Genomic DNA, 21,248 nt, shown 5'->3' with positions numbered 1-21,248 from the left:
TCAATTCTGTAATGGAACACACTGGATCAGGAACCAAAAGCGTGTTCTAGTCCAGAAAAACTACGGGTCCCTCTTTCTTTCTGTCATTATACAATCCCACCAGAACTCATTAATTTGCTGTCTGCTCATCTGGCAACCAAACTCAGAGAAGAGTCAACTCAGCAGAGTGCTCTACTCGGGAGAACACCCCGCAGCAGCACTGCAGGCTACCTGCCCTCCCGAACGCTCTGCCGACCCCTAGTGTCCTCCGTGGAGACCAGGCCAACAGAGGTGTTCCCAACAGCTGCAAAGTCCCACAGATTAAATAAAAGCATTATATTTTCTACGATATGTTATGCATATTACCATCTCTGAAAACAGCTTTGCCAGAAGCCCAAATTTTCCACATTAATCTGCATAGGCAATTCCGGCCCCCAAGGGAAAACAAGTCTTATGATGATGCTAAGGCCTCCAAAGTCCTCTCCAGGACCATCAACCAAACTGCCTGCAGGCCTGCAGCTGCAGGCGGCTACATGTCTGTTTTTAAAGCAACCCCTTCCTGCCCTCGGGCGCTACAAAGTCCCTCTATGCCCTCCCATCTCAGGGTAAGAGCAGCCACTGCAGAAACTTGCAGGGCAGCACTGACAGGACTGGACACAGAGGATCAGAGCTAAACTAAGCCTTCTGATGACACGAGCTTGTCACTGTGTCATTTTACAGATGAAGGTATATATAGAGAGGTGGGGTGATCTTGCTCAAAGTCACACAGCTAATAAGTGGCAAAGTCTATAACTCAGCTCCACCCTCTGGCGTGACGCTCCAGCTGGGACACCCACAGGGTTCTCTCGTGCCTGCCTGACCAGTCCTTTACTGTCACTCATAACCCACCACAGTGTCTGACCCTAGCCTGACTTTTCAGCCTCTTCTCCCTCTAGTTTCTCAGGAACAAGGCTGCTCGGGCCATTGTGTGACTTCCGGCTCCCCAAACCCTCAGTGCTCAGGGTGGTCTTGCCTGTGCAACCAGCACCCTGCTCAGAGGCTCTTCCTCCCCTGCAGGAGGACGTTTCCACTCTCCGCAGGGACACCCCCTCAGGGAAGCGCTCTTCTCCCCCTCAGCACGGCAGGTGTCCCAGGCCACATCCCGAGCTGCCCCATTAGGACTGCCTGTGCCCAGGTCTGCTAGTCAGACCAGCAGCCTCAGAGCCAGGGATTATGCCCGGGTCTCCCTGCAAACCTACTGCCCGCCTCACAGCCCCCAGCCAGTAGGTCACCTGGAAGTCACAGCAAGTGCCCCACCCAATCCCGAAATCTCTTCATTTGCCAGCACCGCTGATGACTGGTCTCCAAAGTTTGGTCAGTTTCACACAAAACAGCAGCTTCCACTGAAGCTGAGGGTTTTCACTTCTGCTGCCCATCCTTAATGGAAACGTCAAGGGAAACCAAAAGACCTTTTCTCAACCCTTTTCTGATGACACATTCCCACCCACAATACTCACATGCTCAAGAGTTTTGGGTCCACGTGATTTTGTTTCCCTTATGCTAAGTGGCTCAAAACACTGCAGGATTCTTTCTCTTTTGAGAGTATTTGTTTGTACTGAGTTTATTGACTTTAATCCCTTTTTGTCTCTCTCTTAAGTGTCCCTAGCAGTTGCCACTTCTTACTCCCTTCAGCAGCCTCCCTCCCATCATCTAGTCTAGGAAATCATCTGTGATGAGGGGCCCGGGGGCAGTCACAGAAAATGGAACAAAGGTACAGAGAGGCTACATAATTTGCCCGAGAAGATCAGCTTCAAGCCCCAAAACTGTGTGTCACGTCCCTCTGTTTAACACTTATGCTAAACTAGTTAACTTTTTATAGATTATGGTTATAAACAGATGAGGTATCAAAATACATAGAAGGACACACATCAACTCTAAGATGTTTATTAACTCCACTATTTTGTTTCTATTTATTTTATTTCTATTAAATAATATTAGGAACCTCTTCAGTCAATATAACAAAATGTTAATGGGTGTTAAATCCAGAATATAGAGGCGTAAGTGTATCATTACTCATAATTATTTGTATGCTCACAAGACAAAATGATTTGAACGTCTCTCTCCCCTCCCCCTACTCGCTACTGGCTCTCACCTGAGCTCCCAGACCACACATTTAACAGCCTTTCACTTTATCCACAGCTGAACTCATCAGGGTTCCCCCAAAGCTCCCTCTGCAGCTTTCCCTGCTCAGAGAACAGCAGGACCATCATTTACCTCATTAATCCACCCAGAAACCTGGGCCTTACTCCATCCTACCTTCACAGACATCATTCATCCTTTCCTTTTTACCATCTAAACATGCCTAAAATCTGTTCGTTTTTTCCCGGTGACTGTCCCACTGACTGTCCCACCGCTCAGGTAGAAGCCACCAACACTGCCCTCCTGGACTCACGAGTCTCCCACGTGGCCTTCCAGCTGCTCTCCCCTACTTGAGACAAATTGGATTTTGTCACTCCCGTTCTTTTATGACTCTTTTCAAACCTAGTGTTCTTAGAAGAAACTCCAAGTTCTTCACATGGTGAAGGTGTTTGCCATGAAACTGTCAGCTCAGGGAGGGCAGGACCCCCCTCCTCCTTGGCCCTCCTCTTTCCCTAAGCCCCGCCCTCTCCCTCGGCCCCGCCCTCTGGCACAGCGCTGGCTCAGGAGGACCTGCTGAGCTACACCAGGCTGTATTCTAACCCTGGTGTTCAATTCTTAGCAAATTGCTTCACTTATCCGTACAAATCCAAGGTAGATTAGAAAGATTTTAGATGTTGAGCTAGACTATTGATTTGGGGATTTTGCACTAGCAACCTGCAATTACATGTTCTAATGATTCTGTCTTCTTAAAACCACACCCAGATTTAATGAGTTATTTGTGGAATGTCTTCGGAGTAAAAGGGACTGTACTTTTACAGACTTTATGTTGTATAACATGAACAACCCGGACAGGGTCACAAATGGAACTGCCTCACAAGTGACAGAAGACAGGTGAGAGGCACAAAGCAACAGGTCGCAAAGACGGTAAGAGCAAATTTGTTTTGCCAACCCCCCCAAAAATGCCTGAAAGAACCAAAAATTCTGAATTTTGAAAGTAAAAGATTATCATATAGTGAAATAAAATAAATAATCCTCTTCATCAGGGTTTCAAGATCTGACTCCAGATATTTTAGCAGGCCATACTGAATCCTAGCACAGAAAAATCAGATGGACTAGTGGTGAGTAAGTTCCAGGAAAACTGCAGTAATTCCTCCACTTGTGTAAGGACATACACTCACCTGCCGAAGGTGAAAGTAGACTGCATTCTGGAGAAATTCGGAAGCTTCCAGGCTCCGCTTCTGGATGCCGAGGACACGGACAGCTTGGAAGCATGCTTCTAACTCAGTCACCGGAATTCTTACACTGCAGGGGGAAAAGGAGGCCCTCAGTCGATAGCAGAGGTGTTCCTGTCGTGTATCACAGGCCGTGCCTCAGGGACTCAGTGCCTTGCAGCAGCCCGGCACCAGGCGAGGACCCGAAGCGTGGCCCACCGAAACAGGAGGTGCACTGTGCTTGAGAAATCCCATCCCCGATGGGGGCAAGAGGGGCTGGTGGGGTTGAGTGAACCTATAAATGCCCACAGAAATATGCCTGCATTCATTCAAGTGATACAAGCAAAAGTAGCAGGTTATTTAACAAAATTTCAATTTTCAGTGGAAATTTTGCCATTCCTTTCCGCTTGTCCCCTGCACTCTGAAACAGGCTTAGGCTCTCTCACACCTGCAGCTCTGAAGCAATAGTTGTGAAGTCATTTTACTTTGCTGCAAGTGTCCTCGGTCCCCTTGTAACTGTGTCTGTCCTCTCTTAACACAGTCGGATATCTTCCTGGATCTCTACCTGAGTTCCTTTCTCCTCCTCCTCAGATCCTGAGATAAAGGACAAGTGAAGGCACATGACCAGAAAAGGCACTGTGGACTTGACTGAAATCCACAGTGACCCCCTAGGTGAGTGCTGCCCACCCCTTACATTCGATTTTCAAGGTTCTGCACAGGGTGACATCCAGCCCAGAGTGGTGGCCCAGGCCCATTGGAAGCTATGTGGCTTGGGCACGGGGACAGGTGAAGGAGCCTGTTCAGGGGTCAGGCCCCTCCCCACCTCTGCTCCTCTCTCTCCCGAGGCCCCGCTGCCAAGCACTCAGGCTCCGTGAACTTATGTCCTTCTCTTCTACTCTACTCCAAACCCTTTTCCTTTTCCTTTTTTCCCTAATTATCCCCAGCTGGAGTGATTTTTCAATCGCAGTATCTGAAAAAATTTCCTGCAGCCGAAAATGAGGTCTCAAGAAGTCAAAGCACATATGCTACTTCCTGAAGAGTGCCGCTGGCTAGGGGGACCCTCACCAACACTCACGTGGCATCAGACATGTTTCAGGGTCGGCCACCCCCAACAAGAGTGTGCTGTGACCCCTATGCCCGCACAGCATCTCTGCTCACAAAAATATAGTTGGCCCACTTATCGGTTATTAAGAAGCAAAAATACAAAATTGCTCATGTTTCTTACTAAAATTATCTATGAAGCAGAAAAGGGAATTGTAATAGAAAAGAACAATTTTGACCCCATGTTAGGTCTGTTCCTTTGGCTTTAACCCTGTGCCCTGTTTTCTAGGCTCAGACTTGCTAGTTCTGCACCATTTGTAAAAGAAAGTTGCCTTTAGACTGAAATATCCAGGACAGCCTATTCTCCTGGCCGTGATCTTGAAGGATGCTAATTCATCTGCACTTATGTAGAGATGGCAAGTTGCAAAATAGAGAATAACCTTTGTTTTTTTTTTTGGAGTTTTCACAGGGGCAACATGATTTGATCCGCATGGACAGCTGCAAGAACAGCGGATTCAAAGGACAAGCAATTCATACAGCAAGAAGTTTCCAACAACCAATCAAAACCCCGCCCCTTTTTAGTATAAAAGAAGACTCAATTCTGACTTGTGGAAGATGATTCCCCAGGACATCAGTCTGCCATCTTCTGGATCTGCCAGCTTTGCAAATAAAGTCACTATTCCTTGCTCCAACACCTCATCTCCCGGTTTATTGGCCTGTCATTTGGTGAGCAGAATGAGTTTGGACTCGGTAACAAAATGACTGCATTGGAGGTAGTATGTCTCCACTGTTTCCTCGTTTCCAATATGTAACATGCACATTACTTATGATCTAGTGCAAATAATTCATCAAAGACAACCACAAAAAGAAACTATACTCACCCAGCTATCAACACTGAACACAAAACCTGTCTAATTTTATATGCTGTTTAAGAACACAACCGAAAAACCTAACATAGGGAATTGATTCCACGGAAATAAAATTATTTCTACTCCTTCAAAACTTTTTCTTTTCTTTTCTATTTTATTTTGTTTTGCTTATTGAAAAGAAAATAAAAGTCAGATCATTTTATTTCACGTATTTTTGTTATAGCTACATACTTTAAATACTACACAGACTTAAATTGCAATAAAAAATTGTTCATATATTACTATAAAGATATATACACAATCAATGGGGATTAGGAATGGAGTGGACATTTACTAAAAATCCACTGCAATCCAGTCTTTCACAAGCATATCCTGGAATATAAGCTCTATTATCCAGGGGTCCTCACCCACATTCTCACTGCTGAGTCCGTTAGTAATCAACTACTAAGGCACCAGCATAGAACCATGTGATCTGTATTTTAGGAATAAATGAGGGAATTGATTCATTCAATTCTAAAACAAAAACCCTAAAATAAATACTGAACTTATTTACAGATAAAGAAAATTGGTCCCTCAAAATGTAAAGTTTCTTCCTCAAGGTCACAAAGCTAATAAATGGTAAAGGCAAGATTTGAACTAATCTGCCTGATTCTAAAAACTAAGGTGGAAATCCCATTAGACTGGGGAGGGTCCAGCTGCGCAGCCTATCACCCTATCTTTGTTCAGATCTAGCCTTAGACAGCCTGAGACAGCACTCCATTCCTATGGAACTCGAGGGCAAATGATAACATTAAGGATTTTATATCCAGGAATTTCTTAGGTCTCATGTATATTAAGTGTCAGCAGGTCAGCAGAAAATCTCTGGGAACCATTAGTGGGTCCAGACCTTTTTGCTGATTAGAAACTCAATCTATCAGGACATAGTGACCTTCCCATGAGAGGCCACATGGACATAAACTAAAGGCAGCTAAACAATGAAAACTAGCAAGACCCTGGAACTCAAGCAAGAAGGATCCCTGCCATCCCCCACCCAGTTGCCTCTTCATCCACGTGGACACGAAGACAGAAGACCCGGGTTCTTGTCCAAGTTACACTATCATGGATTCTCACCCATAAAAAGTTACAACTCTATGCTGTCATAAGTCCTTTCCAACTCAAATATGATGACACCAATATCTCAGCAGAATATCTATGTCTCCACTTCCCCTCTTCTAATAGGAGAATATTTCTATGGACACAAAGCAGAAATCCAATTTAAAAAACCATGCACGAAGCCAGGTGAATTTCTGCTTAAGAGACTTTCCTCTCACGCTCAGTGAATGAAAACTCAGAAAAAGTGGTCCTTCTCCTTCAGCAAACGGGAGGCATCCTGATTGTGTGTGTGTGTGTGTGTGTGTGTGTGTGTGTGTGTGTGTATATATCAAATATAATCATGTCTGGGACGTGTACAGATTATTTTTAATTTCACTGTAATTTCATGGGGATGAGCCAACATTTAAAGTAATTTGAATGTAGTGTTCTGAGACAGAATCAGTCTCTTTTGGTGGAGGAGGTGAAAGGGGAGAGTAAAGGAGGAAAGAGGTAAGTGAAGCAAAGAAGTAAGAATACTGCTAGGGAAAGGCAAGACGTTAAATTTGTTCCTCATTGCATCACACACAAATTAGGGACTGGATTTCCCCCGTTGTCTTATGGAGCATTGAGTTGCAGAAGAAGAGGTGACAGCCCATTTCTCACTGAGATTGTGACTGTACGTGGCATCTTATAGACACAAATCATTTACCCTGATCAAACACTCTAGCAGCAGGCTGTAATTCTCCTGTTTTGAGAGACAAGTAAACAGGAGTTCAAAGAGGATGTATAACTTGACAAAAGTCAGAGGACCAGTAAACTAAAGAGGATGAATTCAAACTCAGATCAGAATGCAGAGTCTGCTCTTCCCACTCCCAGGACTGGAAAATCCTTAACACACAGGCTCCCCAGCTCCCCTGCAGTGTTCCTGGCGCCAAGCATTACCCATGGTAATGTTAGCCAGTTCTCACAGACACAGTGCTCTGTGCAGCCAATGACCTCCATCGGACCTTGATCATCTACCTGCCACGCCCACCAGGCTTCACCATACAGGCAGGAGAGCTGGCTTTCAAGTGCATACAAAGCCACCCCCGGTCTAACCTGGGCTCTTCTGCGGCTTCTCCAGCCTAAAGGCAGCCATGAAACTGCTCACAGTCTGTACATGAGCCACACTACCTCTCTCCATCTGTCTCCCCACCTATACTACTACTTAGCTATGACCATTTTGAGAATCTTGGAAACAAATTTTTAAAAACAGAAAAGAAAGGATTCTGGAACAAGTGCTTAATACTTACAATTTTAAATGACAAGTTACAAATTGAGTATTGACAAACCGAATCTTCCTTACTAAATGTCAGTTTTAAGCATTTAAATATATAATAGCAAAAAATTCTCACAAAATTAACAAAAACATAAACAATAAACGAATAAATTCAAAAATAATGCCCATGTTCTAAATGGAGAAACTTCAGGACTATACTGAGTGTTAAAGTAAGAGGTATGAATGTAGAGACATAAACATATTGCATGGAGGAAAGCAGTTTTGTAAAGATGTAAGTTCTCCTAAGAATAATTCAAAACTTACTAAAAACTCCCATGAAAATTCCAATCTGATTTTTTTTAACTTGAACAAAATATTTTGGAACTCTTCAGGAATAATAAAGTCATAATAGTAGACAGGAAAATTTGGGATGGAAGAAAAGAATCAAAAAAAAATCAGACTGCCAGTGATTAAATAAATTTTTACAATATGTAAGATATGGTGCTGGAGTAAGGAAGGGAGATTGACAGAAAGGAACCATGAGTTCAAAAAGAGACTCTAGTGTATGTAATTATTTTGTACAGGTGGGATTTCAAATCAAAGAGAAAAGTATGAATTCAATAATTGTCCTGGGACAATCAGAATCACCTAGAAAGAATAAATTCTATTCCTGTCATAATGACCACAAGATAAATTGCACATAGTGATGTAAATATTAAAAAGTACTAATAACAGCAAATACAACCCTTTGCTCTTATTAACTCAACTTCTCCTCAGTATAAAAAGTACTATTATAATCACCACCTTAGAGATTAAAAAAACCTACAGAAGAGATTTATTCCATTATAAGGAAGTATTTCTAAGAATGTCAAAGATAAAACCCATAAGGAAGACATTTACTATCTTAAGAGTAGTTTGAGCCACAACAAGAATAAAAAACTTTCTGAACAAAATGAAAGGAAAGAAATGACAAGAAAAAGCTCTGTGATACATGTTGATGAAGTCACGAAGTAAATTTTCATAACATACAAAGAGCTGTCACAAAGCAACAAGGAGCTCCCTCACTTAAATGTTTGCAAAGGAAAAAATGAATCATTCATTTTAAAAAATTCAAAAGGCTAATGAGTGAAAAAAGCTCAAAACTTCACTGGTCATCAAATGCAAACTAAAACAATGAAAAAGCACTTTTGCTTATCATATTGGCGAATATTTTTAAGATATTCTACTTAGTGTCCATCTGTGGGAGAACAAATCATGAGCGACTTTTTCAGAGGATGACATATCAATGGATATGTAAACTCTGAAAAACGTACATACACACTGACTCAACTCCACTTCTAGGAATCGTTTCCTTTAGAAAAAAACAATCAGTCCAAACAGATGTATCCATCAGGACATTTACACAGCACTGTTTACAAAGGTGGGAAGAAAAACTGAAGTGAAATCATATCCAGCGATAGAGAATTGGTTACATAAGTAATTGTGCATTTTTTCATTCCCCAATGGAGAAGGAAATTCTAGAGTCACTTGAAAGGAGTCTGTGATGAATGTAAGTGTCACATCCAGGGACTAAATTTCCAGAAGCCTTAACTAAAGGAATATACATACAAGATCACAGGAATGTCTGTACAAGAAGGATGCAAGTCAAACATTCTTTCTGACAGTGGAAAGTGGAGAAAACTTAACTGTCCACCATTAAGACAATGTTACGTTAAATCAAGGCGAGCTGCGGGCGCTGAGGGAGCCGGCGTTTCGCCGTGGTCCAGGGCCTTGTCCACAGCACTCTCCCACCAAATGTGTCCGTGGACAAGAGACGACACCCGCACATCAGGAGACCCCTCCAATCTATCTGAAAGGACCGGGTGAGTCTGGAGTGGGAGGACGTCTATGATATACCCCTGAGTGAATAAAGCGAGCTGCAGAAAAACATATAGTATGGTCTCATTTTTAAATAAATCATATATACACACACCTATACATTGATTTCTCATATGTGTATATATATGTATCTCATAGGCCTAAAGGTCATGAAATATATATACCAAATTTTCCACAGCTTTTACTCTCAGGAAATAATGGGAAGGGAGTTAGGGGCCTTCCTGTACCACCACAGTTCTCTTTTCAGTATTTCAGTTAAGTATACTTGGAATTTAAAAGTTTATTTAAGTCCGAAGTAAAATGGACGATGCATTCCTTAAGACAGAATGCTACACTGGTCATTAAAAATCATGCCAGGGGAGATAGAATATTGTAGAAAAACATGTAATAAGCCGAATGGAAAATGGAGATCTCCGCACAGTAAACAGGGACAGAGTGCTCACTGGTTTTTATGACAGAGCTGATACACACTGACGAAAAGAATAGAAAATAAATGTTAAATTGTTAATTATTATCTCTGAGTAGCGGGACCAGGATAGACTATTTTGCCCCTTTTTTCAGACTTATTATATTAAATGCAAATTATTTTTCATCTGAAAAAAGCATTTTTAGACGTGTAGTACCACGCAGTGGGGAATAATACATGAATACTTACAGAAACAAGTAACTAGGAGACACCGCCGCAGCGCTACACAATGTAGAACGGGCGATCCTGATTAACATCGTGCAGTTACATAAGGACCCACAAAGTGAGAGCACCTGCTGTAACAGGGCGTGGCCCCCTTCTATTTGTCAGTTGTGTCTTCAGGGCTGAGGCAGTTCTGAGCACGGCCAGTGTCAGTGCTGGTGTCTGGATGGATGCTACTGGAGGTGAGGGCACCTGCAAGCGGAGAGGAAGAACAGAAACCATCCTTTGCATTTTCTGTCTTGTTTCTTTGTTACTTTAAAAGAGAGGAATAAATAAGATAAACTGTGTATCTTCCCTACAGAAATTTCAGTAATGAAACCGTTTTTAAACTCTTCACAGCTTATATTCTGCCTATAACTGTCTTTTCAACAAAGCATCATATTTATTAAATGTGAATTGACTCAGTTAATTAACTCCCTGTTGAAATATTCTAGTAAAGAACATGAAATGCCGTATGTAAAAGAACCACACCTGCAGTGACTAGCACAGCTGTCTTGACGGCAGTGCATTCAGCCCGCACCACCCTGTGGTCCTGAGCTCCTGATTCTGGTAAGAGAGCACGCTGCCGCCTCAGATGGAGAGATACTGTGAAAGAGTTTGAACTCTACAGTACTGACAAAACATAACTGACAAATCCCAGGCTCCTTTGAGGCTGTCATTTTCTGTTTCTGGCCAACCCCCGTCAATGAGCAGAACCACCCCATTCCCGAGCCATGGGACTCATGTGGGAAGCAGTTTTGGAGAAATTTCCAGGTATAAATTGTAACAAACTATACATAGATCTCTGAAAAAAGAAAAGATGCAATATTCTGATTTTGGAAGAAACTCAAAATATTCTCCTAAGCCTTAGTAGCTGGAAAGGCTGGGCATCTCCTAAGCCACTTATTTATTTCGCAGCCAGTGAGCATCTCCCACAAACCCTGTTTACCTGTGTCTGCTGGGAGCCTCAGGCACACTGTTGCTGTCGATCTTATAAGTCACAGGGCAGATGCGTGTCTCTCATGCCTGCAACCCTCACACAGGCTTGCCTCCTAGCCTCACTGTCTGAACTTGGCCCCATTTTCTCACCTGTTTATTTGGTATCTGTTCTTCTGTAAGCTGCCTGAAATGCTTTCTGGAACATGTCAGAAGATTCAGTGGGTAGATAAATGGACAGATGGACAGGTGAGAGATGGGCAGACAGACAGAGAGACTCCAAGAAAAGGGGAACAAAGAAAATTTCCTATGCAGAACCCTCTTCTAGTCAGGGAAGAAAACCACCACGGAGAAGTGTGAAGAGGCAGGTGGCTTAGGACTTTTTCCTGGATTCCATGAAAAGTCACACCAAGAGAGAGGGTAGAACTATAAATAATAAAAGAAAAAAGCATGCATGCTTGAAAAATATATCTACAATATGTACTTTCTAAAGAATAGATTCAAATCAGCATGGCCCAATAACACAATCCTTGGGTATTTACAGAAGTGAGAATCCCATCTCCAAACCACAAGGCATCCCTTCGGAGCACTAAGAGTCTACACGGGACGGTCTTAAAGCCGTAATCACAAAAGCTATGCTATCCTGCCCTTACGAGGAATGAGCAGCTGTGCTTGGGCTGCCCACGCGCCATTTACACCCCACAGCACCTCTAAGGGGGATGGACGCCTAGCAAGCCCGTCTTTGCAGGACAGCAAACAAGTCCGGGAGAAGCTAAGCTGACCTAACATTTCTCCATCTCTCAGGACTGGTCACTCCAGAGCAGGACTCGAACTCGGACCCACGTGTGTAATCACGTTACTACCGTGCTTTGCGTGCTTTTTGTGTGTATAATACATTTGTTTCTGGCATGAAAGGATATTTAATAAATGATCGGTTGTCCTGTCTATCTCATTAGCTCACAATCAATGTTTATAGTGTTGAATTGTACTCTTTTTCCCTGGAGAAAGGAATGGAACGAGCGGGTGTTAGAATGAGGTGGGGCTCCATTCTTTATCTGGTACCTCATCTCATCCAAGTCCCCAACCAGGGAGAAGGAGCAAATGTTCTCTTCATCTTTTAAAGAGAGGGCTCCACTGATGGTGACTTAACTCCAAAACCAAGTCTGGGGAAAGGGCACATTCAGCAACCAGAGCAATATCACCTGTTGGAAGGCGAAAACAGCTCACGGGAGGGCTCAGGGGGTCAGCCTGATTTAATTTCAATCGATAAAACAGTAACACACTCTAAAAATACTAGCATGCAATCGATTGGCTCTTTCTTGACATCTAGCAATTTTCCACAGCCCACATGTAAAATGATCGTGAACCAGTGAAAGGTAGTGTCTACAGACAAGAAAAATCAATGCCACAGGTAGACTGAAACCCAGGCTGGAGGAAAGGAAGAGAAAGGGCATAGTAAAGAAGTGGGGAAAGGCTGGGGAAATAAAATCATCACAAGGACTCTCAAGCATCATCCAACAATCATACAATCATTCGAGAGAGAGAGAGTTACTGAGGTCCTATTCTGTGCAAGATTGTAGAGCGGGTGAAGCAAGAGCGCAGCGACCATGGTGGCAGCAAGTGGCGGGGCTCAAATACACTTCTGATTCTGGTACCTTGCACACTTGTCCTCAGTATAAAGGCAAAAAACAAAAAGTAAAATAAAACTCTGTAAACTCAAAGCATTGTTGAAAAAAAAATTAAAGAAGACCTAAATAACTGGACAGACACACCACGCATATTCCTGGATCAGAAGCCAGAGCTCTTGGAAAGGCAGTGCTCCTCAAAGCGATCCGTATATTCAACGTGGTCTCGATCACAATCCCAGCGGGCTCCTCTGCAGAAACTGAGTAGCTGCTGCTACAATTCATATGGGAATTCAAGGGTCTCAGTAACCAAATCGTACTTGAAAAAGAAGAACAATTTAAGAGGACTTGTAATTCTCAATTTCAATCCTTACAACTGTATCTCCAGGTGAGATTAGAGGCCATTGTGAAGTTATTACTGTGTTTATCCTTATTTTCTAAATTCTCTACAATGAATATAACTGTTACAATAAAAAGAATAAAAAGTAAAGTTTCTTTTAAAATATACACACCGATTCACTCATTGGGAAAAAAATATTTTAACTATAAAGAGGTAAACAAATATCTAGTGAAAAAGGACTACTTAAAAACAAGAGTGTATTTACATTTTTCATTAATTGAAAACTGAAAAGCACAAACACATCAAGTTTCTAGGGAGATCGATGCAACAAATTAAGTTATTTTCAAAAATTCTAATTGAACAATGAAAACTCAAGAAAGGGAAAATTGTGATTGACACCCAAGTGCAAACACATGGAAAGCAAAGGCCTAGAAATCACAGTTCCTTTAACTCTGATACTAACACAATAGAAGAGGAAATTCCTCACTAAGGGGACAGTGGAATCCCATGCATAAGACAGCATACACAGTACAAACTGCACTAGAATCTGAGGTGATTTTCTTAGAAGAATTCCAAAGTTACAACATTGCTGAAAAACTATAAAAACACTGACAGACAGATTAAAACACACAGTCATATATATTATATAGAAACATATGAAGTCTACTCCCATGTTGCATAGAAATACAAACATATTTGTTCATTTATGGGCACTGAATATTTTATCCCAGGTAGAATATTTCAACTAAAACAAATAATCAATAATACACTCCTCTTGTCAAATCTACTTGATAAGTTACTCTGCTATGTAACCATAATTTGTCTAAGATAGATCTAAAATTATTGAAAAAGATCATTGTATGGTTTCTTGAACTCTTCTCAAATTTCCAAACTTAATTTTAAAATAGATCTGAGCAGTATTTCTATATTAACTTTTCCCCCGTGAAATGAACAACACAGTCTGTTGTCAAAATTCTGTCCTTAGAATGATTCACAAGCACCGTATCCTAACAAAACTGCTGGACAGCAAGGCACTATCCAGACCCTGTGACCAAACAAATGAAACACAAGGAAGACAGTGACCCTATTCTGGAGGGCTTACCGTATGTTTCAACACCGGGTATTTATTTGATTGGTTTGATTGGTTAGCAAAATAAAATCAATCAAGTACTTTCTGCTTTGAGCATTCAGTAAGTCATGACTCTGTTGTTAGTGTCATGAGAAGGAAAGACTTAAGCATGACTTGATTAGGTCAATTAGCAAAAGCCATCACTGGGGAGTGAGTAATAAAGAAGTTAACTGATAGCAATGCTTCTGCCTACAAGAGACCTAAAATAAACCTACACTGATCTCTTTAAGGAAATGAGGAGATGAAGCCCCAATGAGAAAAACAAAAACTAACAAGAAATCAAAATTAAAGACTTTTTCATTAACGGTTCCAGGAAGGAGTGGAGCATGGTGGTGAGGATCACAGGTACTTGGGACAAACATGAGGGTCTGAATTCCAACAGCACTGTGTAGCTTTGACACTGATAAGTCAGTGAAATTTTCTGAAACTCAGTCTCCTATCCATAGACTGGGGACAACAACAGCACCCGTCTCCTAGAACGGTCTTAATAATTAAGTTATTTTATATATAAAAGGTTAAATAAAATACCTCAGATATTAAATATTACCACAAAAGCACAAGGAAAAAAGAAAACAGAGATAAATTGGAGTTCATCAAAATTAAAAACTTTGCTTCAAATGACACCATACAGAAAGTGAAAAAACAACACACAGGAGAAAATTTTTTCAAATCATTTATCTGATAAGGAATTTGTATCTATATAAAAAAAAAAAGGACCTCCTACAACTCAACAATAAAAAGGCAACTCAATTAAAATATGAATAGAGGATCTGAAAAGTATTTTTCAAGGAAAATATACAAATGGCCAATAAGCACAAAGAAACGATGTTCAATATCATTAGCTGTAAGGGAAATCAAGTCAAAACCACTAGGAGAAACCGCTTCACACTCACTACAATAGGTTATAATCAAAAAAAGAGTAACAAGCACTAATGAGGACACAGAAGATGCAGAGGTCGCAGCCGTTGCTGGTGAGGATGTAACACAGCCTGGCCACTTTGGAAAAACGCCTGGCAGGTCCTTAGAGAGTTGAACATTTGGTTTCTGAATGACCAGGCAATTTTGCTTCCTGAGCACACACGTAAGAGAACTGAAAACAAATGTTCATATAAAAACTCCTACAGGAATATTCACGGCGCCATTACTCATCACAGCCAAAGAGCAGAAACAACACAAATGTCTATCACGTGATGAATGGGTAAACAGAGGGGCCCAGCCATACAGAGGAATATTATTCAGCAATAGCAAGGCATAGAGTACTGACCCAGGCCACAACTTGGACAAATATTGAAAACGTTACTCAGTGTGAAAGAAGTCAGTCACAATAGATGGTTCCACTTACATGAAGTAACTAGATTTACATGAAATTTCCAGCACAGGCAAATTCACAGAGAGAGAAAAGTGGCTTTCTGGGGCTGTGGGAGGATGGGGAAGATGGGAATGTCTGCATATGCGTAAGGGGCTTCCTGTTGGGGGGATGAAAATTTTCTAAGATTGACTGGGATGAACAATTCTGGGCATAGAGTAAAAACCGCCGTACATTTTAATGGGTGAATTGTTATTAAAACTGGTAAGAAAAAAAGCACCTCCAGCCAGTTACCTTCCCATAGTAAATGCAAATTGCTAAATTTTATTACAGGAAGAAGAAACTGCCCTCAGCATGAAAGCAGGAGTTCAGTAAATGTGAGTTAACCGAAATTGGAAAAGAGCATTTCACTTGAAACAGTTGATGAGTGTACACAAATTATTAAGACATGACAAGGAAAATCAGTTTGACATCACGAAGAAGCATTCTGCTTCAAATGCAGATCAAGGATTCGGCAAGCCCAGCTGCTACAAATGACCAGAGAAGAAACCTGGTTCTTTAAACAAGCGCCAGAGCCAACAAGGAAATAATGGTGAGGAAAGCAGGCGGCCGAAAATCTGGAACAGTATCCTACAAATACTTTCTCCACTGAAAATTCAAAAACAAAATGAAAGTGATGTGATGTTGTGTTGACCTCACGTGAATGGGCTTCCTCCGGTGCTCGACAGTTTTGTAACCCCGAATGAGAGACTCAGGAGAATCATCATGGCTCCTGGGAGTCACCAAATGACTGCCCACCAGCTCGCTGACCAACATCACATCTGCCAGGGTTGAATTGCAGAGAAGAGACCAACTTCTGAAAGGCACGGGAAATATAGACAAGGGAAGAAAAGGCTGCAGTCAGTCCTGGGACAGAGGCCTTCTGAGCAGAGGCCAGAAGGCTGCAGGTGAACATGAGTGGCCCTGGGGCAGAAAGGGACCACGGGGGAGCAGACCTCAATTCTCTTCTCTCTCTCCCTCGGGTAGGAGAGATAAAGTCTGCATCCTTCTCACCTGGAACTGTGGGTTCTGGCTGGCAGAAGTCTTACCAACATGGAATGAATTACTCAAGACTGTGGAAAAAGGAAAGAAAGGGAGAGGGATTAGGGAGCCAACTCCTAGAACCTCTCAAATGCTCCCATATTTATTGTGTATAATCAAAGGAAATAGTCTTTAACAGTTGTGTGATAGTAAGGAGGAACTTCGTGAAAGATGGGATGAGGCAGAGATTGTAGAATCCGCAATGAGTAAAAAGGCTTAGTTTACCTTTAGGGGAGACATGGGGAGAGGGGAACAAGATAAATTCTTTAGATATCTTCATTACAAAGCAGACCACCAGATCAGCCAGGTCCCTGTTTTGGGAATAATGTACTATCTAACAGCAAGCACGCCCAGCGTTTATAGCTGAGTGCCTGGGTCATTGCTGTGCAGAAATCTTCCACGCAGGTCCGCACAGGTAGAAGTGCCACAACGTGCTCAGAAATTATACCGTCAGCACCCCTGGGCTCCCATGGACTGGTTTCAAATTAACCAAACTCATGAGAGACTGATGCAAGAAAACCAGAAATTTAATTTATTAATGTAACAGGAGATGTGAAACTACAAACCAGACTGAAATATCAGAGTTCAACCATGAGTACAGATTCTCCTCAACAGCCCAATCACAGGCAGGCAGTCACATGACAATAGTGGACAGAAGCAGAGCAGGAAGGGTTTCTAGATTAACTGAATGGACTAAATTTCTGTTATACGAAAAGATCTGCTGCCCAGAAGACTTTTAACGCCAATCACAGTGCACTGTCCGTGGACTGTGGCTGAGACACGACTGTGAGCACCTGTGTAACTCTCCTTTCCCTGTCCTTTCTGAGCTAAGTGATGCACAGAGGTACAGATATCCAGGGATGCAGATACCGCTAAACACCCAAAGCCCATCCCTGGGAGCCTGGAAACCAGACAGCCAGGGTTTAAATACCAGCTCTGTCACTTACTAGCTCTGTGACTTTGGCCAACTTACTCTCTCCGTGCCTCAATTTCCACATTGTATACCTGGGATAACTATCAAACCTTCCTTACACACTTGTTGTGAAGATTGAAGGATTCATTTCTGTAAAACGCTCAGAAAAGAATGTAGCACATTTTTGGTGCTCAACAAATGTGAATTTAATAAGAAAGTGATTTACAAATCTCCCTTCTAATCATCTTCTGTGTTTCATGGCTAGTCTGAGTCCCAAAGGAAATCCTTATTTCCCCTCTTATAAACTCTTGGGGAGCACCCTTCTGTTGCATCCCACCACCTGTTTAAACTGAGGGAAGGGATGCCTCCTCCACAATCTGGTCCATGGAGAGTGTTTTTCCCTTCACACCCCTGACCCCTGGACAACGGCTAGCCCTCCTCACACTAACAGATTGAGGTGTGAGTCCGGATCTACAAGCAGGGCATATGAAACCTTTCCTTTCCCTCCAGTGTTGGCCACCATTGGGAAGCACCCGGGATGCTCAGCTCCATGGCAGGGCAGCCCTGTGCATGATGGGGCAGATCCTCTTAAGGGAAGGCTCACTGTGGCCCAGAGCTAACTGGGACTGCATGAGTCTCTAGTTCTGGGGCACAGTATCATGACACGCATTTTCCCACAGCCCTGAAGTTCATGGAGAACGTGGCTTCATCAGTAATACAGGAGACATTTATCGCCTGCCTGTTCTTCTGTGTCATCTCTCAGTTGGCTGCTGGAGAAAACATTTGTATAGGTATTGGGTCCCCTTAAGCCCCAATATATATGAAGTAACAAAAAATTCTGTGGCTTAACATTGGTTCAGGGCGACTGTGTAACTGTCCTGACCCTGCTGATGCTAAATTATGGGTATAGGAACTATGGAACCTCCTCAAATATCTTTCAGCATAAAACCAGCTTTTCTTATTTTCCTGTTTCTTAGTAACTGCCAAAGACTGTAAAATGATGGCTTCATACAAAACAGGAGCTAAACTTTATGAGCCCTTTGACATTCCCACTGTGCTAAACACTTTACATAATTTCTAATTCTCACAATTCTGCAAAGCAGATACGAGCGTCCCCATTTCACAGACGAGGGAAAAACTCAGAGCAAACTAACTCAGGCTCACGTGGCTCAGTGGCAGCACGTGCACGCAAACCCAAGACAAAAAACTACACCCCTTCTTATATGTACAAAATCACCTCCCAACAAATGATACATAGCTGCTGGGTCAATACTCAGGGAACTCAGTACACTTTTCAGCTTTAAGGTGCTCCAGAGGCCGCTCTTAGCTGCTTTATAAAATTCCGGCTCACTGTTTGCTAACACTGGAAGAAAAGACCGATTTTGCCATTGTTTGCACAGCAAGTCTGAAATGTTAACAGCGAGATGACAGAATAAGTCTAAGACATAAGCAGAATAATTTTTCCAGGTAGAAAGACATAATGGACATTGTGCTATTCTGAAGCACTAAGCAACGGAATCAAAACAAAATAACATTTGTTAAACCTTCTTTTGCAAAAGGAATATTAAGACTGTTAGAAGGTGCAACAGCACCACCTATGGCTAAAAACACCTTCCAGGTTGCTGGGAAAGATGCAAAACAAAAATTGCCTGTTGGATCAGAAAGAAGAATCAGAAAATTATATCTTATGTAGCACATACTGCACTTTGCTTCGGGGAAGGGAGGTGTATTCAGTATTTAATCTGACATTGCTAATACTCCTGAATATAAACAAAAGACACAGGCTCATGGAAACTTCTTAGTAGAGGAAAGAATCCAGTCCAGCCACTTCATTTTACAGGAGGGGAGACTGAGATCTGGGATCTGTCCTCCTGGCAATCAGCAGCAAATCACTCCTAGGCCTCATGTCTTGCACTGTAGCAAAAACCAACAGATCTGTTCTAGGCCTATATTCATAAAAGTCACGTCTGTATTTTTCCAACAGTAATTAATCTAGGTATCTTGCAAAATACTTCTCAAAGAGCCAGGAAAGCATACAAGTGTATTGAAATTCAAAAACATTTATTTGCACATTAAAACAGCATGAGATTTATTCTATTAAAAAAAGTGACATGTCAAATCAATATTTTGATATTTTAAAACCTATTAAGAGTGCAGAAAAATAAATCAAAATTTTCTTTAATCACAAAAGAGAGAACCTTATTCCCTGAAAATGATCAATGTAGATTTTTCTAAACTTAATGTTTCTGGTCAGATTCCTACGAATTTAAATGTCTGAGTGGATGGTTACACGGCAACATGTATTCTGAGTTGTAACAACACACATTCTGTGTAAATAATATTCAAGGCCGTCTGCTTAAGGTGATTTAACTAGTCCCTGTCTCACTAGAATGATAAAGATTTCATTAAAACTTCATACTGCACACACACACGCAAAAACCTGAATCCTTGTTACTTTAAGCCATATTCATATATTCATAAATATGCATATTGAATATGCATCAGAAACAAGCCACTCTCTTTAGTATTCAGAGTTGATCCTTCTAAACTATCTGTCCTTGTGACAGCATATTTTTACTAAGCAGCTCTTGGGTGCTTCATATACAAGTCGTCCACCTCTCACAGTCAAACAAGGTAAAGGGCATCACTCAAATTTCACAAATGAGGAAATGTACTTAAGCCATGAAAACAACTTACATATTCATCATCAGGAAAGAAAAGAGTAAAGATTTTACTTACAATATTCACTGACAAAACTTTCCTCCATACTAAGACTACATAGAAACAATTCAGTCTTTGTAAATTTTTCTGTCAATAAGCACCACTAGAGAAAAACAAGCAACATCATTAGAAATGGTTGGACTTTCAAAGCCCACTCCAATTTTGCACTATAATCATTTTAATGTTTTGATTTTAGTGTTTACAGAGCACTAAATTAAAAAAATATAAAGTTTTTAACTCATTGCCTGAGAAAGCAACATTTGTGAAAATGTACAATTTTAATTTATGCCACTCTGTCTAACATTCTCACTGGTGTCTCTCCTTTGAAGGCTTCATGAAGCTGAGATCGCTAAAATCGGTCATTTATGGACTCACAGGAGTTCGGGAAACCACTCAACATGGGGCTGATCAGAGGAGCCATTGAGAATGCATCCTGTGCAGCCTGGGTTCCAGCCCTGAGCCTGCCAGCGCCAGCTGCGTGAGATTTGGGACAAGCTGCCCCGTCTCTCAACCCCTCAGCTGCAGAAAAGGAGACACTGATACCTACCCTTAAACACCTGCTATGAATTAAAACATGAGGAAAGCATTTTAGCCTTAGGTAAGTGTCCACTCAGAACAATCTTGGTCATTATGATGATGAGGATTACTTTTAATAAGTTAAGGCAGACCAAAAATTAGAAATCACCATAAAGGAGAAACATTTTATGTCAATGAGCATTTCCTTTTGAATGGATTGCAGAATGTTCCATTGATTTTTTTAATAAATCAAATTTTGTCCACTAATTATAGATTTACAGGTTCATGGACAAGTCTCCAGAAAAAGAATTAGAGGTCACTAACCTCTGCATACAAAGAAAGTAAAGTTTAAAAAAAATCAGGGGGGAGATTATACCTCAATTGAGAGAGTATGTGCTCAGCATGCATGCGGCCCTCAGTTCAGACACCAGTAACTCCATTTAAAAACTTTTTTTTTAAGAAATGGAGAATTAACTCAAAAAGGTGGAGGAATGCAGAATTTTTTTAGAGAATCAACTCAGATTTAAGATGGGGAAAAAAATATCCATTTCTCACAGGAAATCTTGAGAACTATGTAAACCGGATCTGAG

At 41.6% G+C, this 21,248-nt stretch overlaps 1 protein-coding gene across 4 annotated transcripts in view; it reads right to left on the bottom strand.

Moving 5' to 3' along the window:
- Nucleotides 1-21,248, bottom strand: part of LOC141577421 (uncharacterized) — a 140,157-nt gene that overhangs the window by 78,583 nt on the left and 40,326 nt on the right. For 3 of the 4 annotated variants that reach the window (XR_012506284.1, XR_012506283.1, XM_074361467.1), the window contains 2 exons: nucleotides 10,081-10,305; nucleotides 3,276-3,399 (listed from right to left, as the gene is read on the bottom strand). The gene's annotated coding sequence lies outside the window, so the exon portion shown is untranslated. The remainder of the gene's footprint in view (nucleotides 1-3,275; nucleotides 3,400-10,080; nucleotides 10,306-21,248) is intronic. The other variant, XM_074361468.1, reaches the window with a different exon arrangement.

Source organism: Camelus bactrianus, chromosome 4, assembly GCF_048773025.1.
Source record: "Camelus bactrianus isolate YW-2024 breed Bactrian camel chromosome 4, ASM4877302v1, whole genome shotgun sequence".
In the NCBI taxonomy this organism is placed as follows: domain Eukaryota; kingdom Metazoa; phylum Chordata; class Mammalia; order Artiodactyla; family Camelidae; genus Camelus; species Camelus bactrianus.
This window is presented reverse-complemented; position numbering and strand designations above follow the sequence as displayed.